The 9,644-nt window shown below is 47.6% G+C and overlaps 1 pseudogene; it reads left to right on the forward strand.

Moving 5' to 3' along the window:
* The first annotated feature begins 690 nt into the window (after nt 1-690).
* Nucleotides 691-1,344, forward strand: LOC149325473 (uncharacterized; annotated as a pseudogene).
* Nucleotides 1,345-9,644: the final 8,300 nt, after the last annotated feature.

Here is a 9,644-nt window from a genome sequence, read left to right on the forward strand (position 1 = left end):
GAACTCGACAGCGTCTTGCAACGCTGCCAGGGAGTCCATAGAACGCTATCGCCCATTCGGTTCTACGCCTCACTCGTCGGTAAATTGGTTTTTGAGGAAAGGAAATGTATCTGTCTCTCATATCTCGGTGGACACCTAAACCTCGCCGGAAGGGAAGGGAGGAGGATGAGAGTGAGCGAAGACACCGTATTCACTACACGCGCCTTTGTTCATTTCAAACGATCGAGCTTCCCGGCCGCGGTGGTTGAATTTCTTTGGAGGAGAAATTCTAGAGGCCCGTGTACTGTGCGATGTCAGTGCACGTTAATGAACCCTAGGTGGTCGGAATTTCCGGAGCCCTCCACTACGGCATCTCTCATAGCCTTAGTCGCTTTGGGACGTTAAACTCCATAAACCAACCAAACCAACCAAACCATCGAGCTGGCATGGCGGAGTTCTGTGCGGCTGTGCTTCAACATGCTCCTTGCTGGAAACAGCGCATCGGCCGTTGGCCGAGGTCTACCGACGTCTCAGGACACTACGGACTCGTACAAAGTTGTACTTCCCCGATTGCCTACCGGTAATGTTGTCCTTAATACCGTTTTCCTGCATGCTGACCTTAAGGGTCGCCCGTACCGAGCACCTGACTTCCGTGACGCACTCGCACAAATATTGGATCTCCGGGAAATTTTGTGCATTGGTCAATACCAAATGAGCCACGTGAGGATGGTTACCTGCGAGAGTAGTTCTTCCAAACAGAAGCTTGTTAACAATGCGGAGTTTCCTGTCAAAGGACTGAGGTGCATGGTGTTTGACCCGGATACTAAGAACGTCAAGGTTAAGCTCCTTTGGCTTCCCCGCTATATGGAACACCGGAGGATTGTGGAAGCATTAGAGTCTTATGGCACGGTTCAGTCTGTGGAGCGTGAAAAGTGGCGGTGCCCAGGGACGGAGCATATGGAAACGGCGAACCGTGAAATCTCCCTCACACTCAAGGATGGAGTGTAAGCAAGCACAATCCCGCACACACTTAATGTTTATGGAGTGCAGGCATTAGTCCTTATCCCAGGGAGACCTCCACAGTGCCTCCGATGCAGCCGGGTTGGACATGTACGGCGCCAGTGTCGCACGCCTCGATGCACCCAGTGCCGACGCTTTGGCCATACTGCGGAGAACTGTGTCTTGAGTTACGCTGACAGGCTGCGTCAAGGCCAGTGGTCACGGGAAGATGACGTGGCATCAGAACACATCATGGATGTGTCTGAGGTTGTCGACGCGACCGCAGAACTAAGTCGAGAACTAGAGGGGGACATAAGACTTCAACACCTGAAATCAACACGGAATCTGAAGCGACTGGCCATCTAGCATCCGCGCCTCCAGAACGAAAACCGCCGGACCCGGGCCCCCCCCCCCCGTGAGTGCTACAGAGACTGCTGTGCTTGCTGCACAGGAACGCCTCGTCGCCATAGGTCAACGTCCGGATATGCCTCCTGTGGAGTCAGTCGAGGCGATACAGCCAGTGGATGCTCGCCGATCCACCTCTGTTGCTGATTCTGCTTCGTCGTTGGAGGGTAACGGTGAGCCGTGTGTGGCGTCGATCTCTGGCGTGTCCGGTTCTCTGTCGGCTGTTAGTGTGGCAGCAAGTGATGTGCTCCCCTCGGGTTCGTGGGCCGCGGCCTTGGCTGTCTCAGAGGAAGACATGGACAGCACCGCACCTTTGAAACGTCCAGCAGATGCTGACGAGGTGTGTATTGATGGCGCTGACCACAAGGCACAATGTGTAGAGACCACGGGAAGGGTGGCGTTAAAGAGGAAGGCGATGTCTGCCCGAGAGGCCGCCAATTTGGAGGCGGTCCACCTCATTCCAGAGGATGGCGTTTGTTAAGACTGGCACCAAAAATGCCGAGCGCCGCAGCATATCAAATCGCTACCCTTAACGTTAGGGGTATGCGTAATCGTAGGAGGCAACACGTACGGCATCTCTTAAAGAAATGGAGTGTGTGTGTAGCCGCTATCCAGGAAACAAAGTTGTCCTCTGATGAAGAGACAGCAGCTGCTCTCGAGCCTTTTTTGTCGGAATACAACATTATTGTTAGCCACGCGAGAGGCTTATCCGGAGGTTGTATGCTATTCCTGGCGAACACGCTAGAGATGACAGCCATGTCTTATTGCATAGATGACGAGGGGCGACTTATATGCTGTGATCTCACAATTTCAGGTGTACAGTGGCAGATTATTTGTGTTTACGCCCCCACAAAGCAGTGCGATAGAAGGCTTTTCTTTCTGTCATTAGTTGAACGTTTGTGCACGGACCGAAAAATTATATATCTGGGAGATTTTAATTGCGTTTGTTGGGATGAGGACCGATCAGTGGTATGTAAGAGATACGACCCTAGTGCTGCATTACTTACCGACTTGGTTTCTGAATATAGTCTTGTGGATGTCGGACAGGAAAAAGGCGACAGTATACATTTCACTCATTTTCAGTTTTCCTCTAATGCTCGCCTTGACAAAATTTACGTTTCTGTAGACGCGTTAGCAAGTGTGTTTGGCTACTGGGTGCGGCCCATCTTCTTCAGTGACCACTGTATGGTGTCTCTTCAGATAGGGAGGTACACTCGGCATGTACTTCACCCTCAATGGGAGTTGTGGAAGATGAATAACTGTCTGCTCTCAGACGAAATCTTTCAGCGTGCTGTACCTACTTGTTTGAAGGACGTAAGGTCACGCCGTGATCTGTCCGTTTTTCAAAAGTGGGACTTGTTTAAACAGGAGATCAAAAACTTGGCAATTGAGGCCTCAGAAAGAATCGCTTTCCTGAAGAGACACCACCTTCGTGAGCTTGGGCGCACCCTAACGGAGCTACATGAGCTAGAGAGGGTAAGCCCGGGTGCCTATCTCGAAGAGATTAATAACGTAAAAGCAGAGCTTCAACAATTTGCGACAGAAAGATATAAGGGGGCCTTGATACGATCTAGGTCCCGAAGGTTTCTTGACGAGCAACCTTCTCGGCGGGCCCTGAGTGATGAAAGAGAGAATGCTCTGGCGAAGGAAAAAATATTGGAAATTCAGTATGGTGATTGCACATACAGCGATGCGCCTGGTATTCTTGCTGCTTTCTTCGACTATTATCGGAAGCTGTTTGGCAGTTGCGAAGATCCAAATCAGGGTTTCGATTACAGTTCCTTACTCGGAAACTTCCCTCGACTTGACGATGAGAAGTGTGCCTTAGTGAAGGGACCTATCACTTTGGATGAAATTCAATCAGCCATTTCTGCCCTGCAGAGCCAGAAATCTCCTGGGCCAGATGGTATAACTAGCGATTTCTATAAAGAATTTTCGCCTTGCCTAGTGCCTGTTTTGATGGAAGTTTTCCAAGCATCTTACGATGTGGGTGTCCTGCCTCCCACTTTCTATTCTGGGCACACAATATTAATTCCCAAAAGCAACGATACTAATCGGTTGAAAACTGTTGAGGGATATCGTCCAATTTTCCTCTGCAATGTTGATTACAAAATTTTTGCCAAGGTTCTTAGCAGTCGTCTGCAGCTCGTCATTATGTACTTGATAGGTTCGCATAAGGTCTGTGGTATTAGAGGCCGCAGTATTCAAACACATATCCATATTGCACGTTCAGTATTAGAGACAGTATCAGATGAGACAGGCCAAGTAGGTCTGGTTCAAATTGACTTGGCGAAGGCATTTGATAAAGTTCGGCACGATTTCTTGTTCGCGGTCTTGGAGTATGCAAATATTGGTGACGTCTTGCTCAAAGGCATAAGGCTGTGCTATAAGAACTCCTATACAAGGGTTATTGTTAATCAGGAGCTAACGAAACCAATACCACTAGAAGCATCTGTTCGTCAAGGATGTCTACTGTCTCCATTGTTGTTTGCCCTATATCTGGAACCCCTCTGTCTCAGTATAATTAACAGCGCAGCTATCCGCGGTTTCTCTCTGGCTCAATGTGAAGTTAAAGTTTTAGCCTACGCTGATGATGTCGCCCTCTTTTGTTCTGACAAAAAGAGTGTACTTGAGGCTCTAAACCTGACTAAAAAGTTCTGCTATGTACCAGGCGCGGCTCTCAATTTAGAGAAATCCAACGGCTTTTGGTTGGGTTATTGGGGAACTAGGCCAAGCCAGTACAGTGGCATATGCTGGAACTGTAGCCCTCTTGAGTACCTAGGCGTTCCGCTGCACCAAGTTCGCAACAGTACAGCCTTCTGGGATTCACAAATTGTAACTCTACGGCGGCAAACACAGGCTTGGATGGGTAGGGAAATCTCAGTGTTTGCGAGCGCACAGGTCTCTTACATATTTTTGTTTGCAAAGCTCGCGTATGTCCTTCAAGTCCTGCATTGTGCGAGGAGGAAGGTGCAAGCAATACACAGAATATTTGCAACATTCGTTTGGCGCTCTCAATGGGAGCCCATGAGGCGTGACAACTTGTTCCTTCCCTTAGAGGGTGGTGGAGTGGGCCTTGTTCACCTGTTCGTGCATCAACTTGTTTCCCGTTTTTTCTTTTTCAAATCGGCAAACCACCCGTTTCTTCTAGCTGTGCTCATTAGGCGGCTTAGTTTTCATTTGCCTTACTTATTCGCACCGGCTGTGCAGGCTCGTGAGGGGACTTTATGGGGATTCCTTAAGGAGGTTGCTGACACTTTCAATTTCCTCACTGTGCGCTTCTCTTTAGATTACCTGTATAGCCTCTCGAGAAAACAGATGACCCAGGCTCTCACTGAGTCTTTGTTCCCTACACCATTGTATCGGCAGCCTTATCTGGGGTCCTTGGACATCAGTGTTCTAAAGCGTGTTAGGCAGATGTGCATTCACGGAGCCGCTAAAACGTTCTTTTTCAAACTACACACAGCGACGCTGCCTGTCAAGACATTTCTTAATGACAAGAGGATGTTTGTACCCTGGAATGTGAATTGCCGTCTGTGTAACGTGCCTGAGACTATTGATCATTGCTTCATCCTGTGCCGTGATGCCATGTTCTTTTGGGACATACTACAACGAACTCTTAAGAAGGACATTGAAATTACACCATACACTATTAGATTTCTGCCTGTTGACAAAAACTCTGTTGTGCCTTATGATCTGTTTATGTTGATGGGACTATTCAGTCTTTGGAAAAGCCTTATGATGGACAGACATGCCGAGCCACCAAGATCGTGTTTCGTGAACAGTGTGCTTTGGTGAGGAGTGTATACGCTGCACGCGAAGAACCTCCAAGCTGGCTGCCGTGCCTAGATGCATGTGTGTGCCTCCCTGAATTTTGATGTTTTGATGGGGATGCAGTTTTGAGTTAGGGCTATGGCGGGCTCGTATTCAGCAGCCCGGTAACTTGAGACGCGAACCAGTCTGATTGAAGTTTTCCTCCTTTCTATGGAAGTTCTTCCATGCAATAAAGAAAAAAAGAGCTGGCATGGCGGAGTGGATAGCATGCTCGTCTCGCACGCCGAAGACCGGGGTTCGATTCCCGAGCTCGACCGATTTGCTAATCGGTTTTATTTATTTATATAGCCTGACTAGAAAAGTTGATTAAACTAATTGAGTAATTAAGCATTTAACTAAGATCAGTCCCACTTACTTGGAGCATCACTGTACGATCCCTTCAATTGGTTGCATGGTTACTAGCCAAAGTACAATTGGCCCCGTTTGAAATTCGCGCACTGTGACGTCCCGACCGTTTCGACCAATATAAAAGCGTGCCATTTCTGTGGACAACTGCTGCTTACAACGATGAGACATGAAAGGATTCCGCCTTAATAACTGCACGCCTTCTCAGCCGCCACTCTCTTGTCCTTGATCCCCTGAGCCATCGACCTCGTACAGCCCCTTATAGGCACGACGCCGCTCCGTCTATCCGATGCGAAGTCGCCCCATTGGTACTCTGGAGATGAAGACTAGGTTCCGCAGTTTCTGGCACGAGAACCTGCCCCTTGTCGAACTTTTAAAGGCCTCAGCTATCCCTACCTCATTCTATTGAAGTCTAGGTTGAGGGCGCTTGACGACACCGGCGCTTTGATTTACGCAATGAACGCAAAGCGTCTTTCTCGCTAAGAAAACTAAAGACGCCAATTGCTAGACTATCACTGCCAAAGCCAACACTGAGCACATTAACGGCGTAGCAGCGCGCACTGCTGGAGTCGAGATCTAGTACTTCTATGTGATTAGTCTGACGTTCTGCCGTCCTGGTCTGATGCTATAATCTTGGGCTGGGATTTCCCGGCACTCCATACCAATATAACCGATGGTGCTTCGGCTAAAGGCGGGTTCTGGGCGCTGCCCAGTCCGTTAATTGACGCTGCTTCTTCTGTTCTTAGTGTTAAAGCCCTCACGGGCGATGATATTCACCGTCCTCAATGTCCTTCCTTCCTTGTACAACTCTCTTGTCACTCTCAGCGACAAAACTGCCCTCTTTACAACTTGGGGGAAAAAACAGCATACTCCTGAGACACGGACGAAGAAAGGCAAGACGATACAGCGCTGACTTCATCTGATTATTTTACTGTGGAGCAACATATATATACGTTCGAAAAGTGGGCGGGATGACATAGGTAACAGCTGCTGTGTTTGCACGCGACCGAAAGATACCAAACTAAAAGCCGCCCACATTCTAAAGCTAGGTGAAGAGTGTCTTAGCACAGCCTCGATAGCGCTAACGGAACATGAGTTAGATTATTTAAGCCAGGCACAGAGCAACTTAAATGTGTAGGGTTCCGAAATACCTCTGTTAGCCTTTTTTACCTTTTGGACAAGGTTGTTTTCTGTCTTCTGCTTTTAACGCCCCTTTTGGTTCTTTTATCGCTTTTAAAACTTTTCTTTTTCTTAATGGTCTTTTTGGCCTTTTAGTGCATTTTGTTCACTTGTTGTCGTCTCATAGTATTTTTTTTGTCTCTTGTACTGCCAGTTCGCGTCATCCTTTTAAGCGTCATCCTTTTAAGCGCAATCCGTTTAATCGCCCCTCCACTTGTCTTTTTATCTTGTTTAGTTTTCATTTTTCGTTGCCTCCTAGGGCCACCCTTGTCCTCATGTGTCTTTGCAATTTTAGTTTGGTATCTTTCGGTCGCGTGCAAACACAGCAGCTGTTACCTATGTCCCCCCGCCCACTTTTCGAACGTATATATATATATATATGTTGCTCCACAATAAAATAATCAGTTGAAGTCAGCGCTGTATCGTCTTGCCTTTCTTTGTCCCTGTCTCAGGAGTGCGCTGTGCTTTTTCCCCCAAGATGAACTACCCCCTAGCCCGCTCCTCCACCCTTGCAAGCTCTTTACAACAACTCACACTTTTCTGTGACGGAAGTGCCTGGCACTGACATGCGCTTCACTCGCTAAATACCCGGCCTCTGCATACTGTTGGTTTCAAAAGACAATTTTTTCCCCTACCGTTTTGCGTCATCGCGAACGCAATGACAGTGTCCAAACCATTTAATCTCTTATCATCCTCGAGGATCACACAGTCGACTTTCGCTCTCGATCTGTCCATTGAGAACGCCCCCTCCCCCTAAAAACGCCGATCCACCTCCGCCGTAACAGGAAAAGCTTCTTCCCGGTCTATCCAATGAAATATCTTAACAGAGATCGTCGAGGAAACGGGTGAACGCGCCTCATGTCCTGCAGCCGGCAGTGCCATATCAGTGTACGGGAAAGACCATCATGGAGTCGTCCTAGAACACGCGATGCTTCCTTGAAATGCATATCAGGCCAATATTAACTCGCGCTGCCCGATAGGCTGCACCTTTTTTTTTCACGGTTCCCTCTTAGCACTTCCTCACTTGCTCATTGTGAATCGTATGCCTTACTCCTCGCTTACTGCACTCTCCGTCCCTTATTTCTCGCGACTTTACATTTTATATGCTGTGAGCCTTCGCTGCATCTCTCCAATTACCTATCACTGCCTAACAGCGCCGGAATAGTGGCAGTCGAGATAGTAATAGCTCTCAGCGTGCATAGAACTATAGGGAATGTTTTTCAACGGAACCTCTATGAAATTACAACTGGCCACGTGGTTTACTGACGCGTCACTCTTCTTTTTCAAGGCGTCTTTAGGCGACGCGTACACTATGCAACACTTTTCCGATGATTACTAAGCACAGATATATTTCTCATCTCTCTCGCATCCAGTGTCCACTTGAAAACGGACAACAAACCTTAACAATAGTTTCATCACTGCTATGGTTGAAAGCAAGCAAAAACTAGGAGGAATTTTCGTCCCGGAGTGCAGTGGGGCTGCCTTCGGGTGTTTGATGAAAATACCCAAGCGCAGATTGAATTGGTAGAATACAGTTTGGAACTACTTTCGTCGTGCTGTCGGCGCAACGCTCTCTAAAGTCCACCCGCTGTGAGGGCATTCACACGCCAGATCAATAGAGTAGCTTTAGATATCTCTCCGCAACGCCGCTTCGAGGCAGCATAGTGCCCTGAAGACAAATTTGCTTTTGTTTTTGTCATGGACTACAAAAGAACTGCGATTTCAATGCGTCCGATATTACACTGCCATTCGAAACGCAAAGCATAAACACAGGCACTAATTTGTCTTACTCTTTTAGCTGACCTCTCCCGGAACACCTTTGGGGTCAGGAGTGCTACAGCTAGTGCAGGCAATCAGGGCTCTAAGGCAGGGCACACGCAGTCTGTTGAGTATTGCGCTGCACAGCATAACGTCTTGAATACGAGAATGTAAATCCTCACCAAATTTTTTCAGCAGGTAAGAATTTACTTACTGTCCAGTATATGAATTATTCGATCTGCGTTTTGTACTTCTCAGTAAGAGCTGGAAACCATCGAATGCAAAGAAGGTGATGAAACTTACCAATGCGCAAGAAAAATTATAATCTTTCCATCTAAAACATACCTTTCTGAATTGAGGGAAGAGTTAACAGTGCTAAGAAGTTATGAGTGTCCTTCATGCGTGCGACGGCGTTTGTCCTCTGCTTTTCTAATATGACGCAATTTAGGTATGCCGAGATTTTCACTCATTATACATTCACTTCTTTTTCGTAGGCGTCGTTAGGCAGAACATGTATTGATCATTTTGCCGGTAGGCTACAACCGCTTGAGGCCAGTAACCTACCTGTCCTTCTGCGTTAACTCTGCTGTGGTCACCAGCAACACTAAATGAAAACAAAATTGTACCACTGTGACAGCCATCCATTGCTTCTACAATCATGCTGACAATGAATTTTTATTGCGCAAGGACAGCTTTGGCCAGAGAACTCCATTGCACAAACTGCTGTTCTAGGCACAAGTAAGGCCGAACACTCATTTTCCAAGCATTTCATCTCAGAAAAGACGAGCACCAGGCCCAGGAAAAGCTTCCACACACTTTATCACCACAGTGTACCCGCCGTATCTGAGGATAAATCCACGAACCTTGATGCTGGAACCATGATGATCGACGGATGCTGGAACAAGTAGGCTACCCATGTGGTGCTTGCGTACATCGAGCAGTCAGCTTCAAATCTTAATGTGCGATGACGGTATCTTTGCATACTGCGTGAGGTCGGGACGCAGTAGAGCTGGAATAAAATGTTAGACCAAACAGTTCATGAATCCTTTTTGAATTGGTACCGCATTGCATGCAGTTTAGGTTTATGTTTAATGGGGTTTAACGTCCCAAAGCGACTCAGGCTATGGGGACACCGTTGTGGAGGG

The sequence above is a fragment of the Amblyomma mixtum genome, chromosome 10 (assembly GCF_055824585.1).
Source record: "Amblyomma mixtum isolate Tamu chromosome 10, ASM5582458v1, whole genome shotgun sequence".
Taxonomy (NCBI): domain Eukaryota; kingdom Metazoa; phylum Arthropoda; class Arachnida; order Ixodida; family Ixodidae; genus Amblyomma; species Amblyomma mixtum.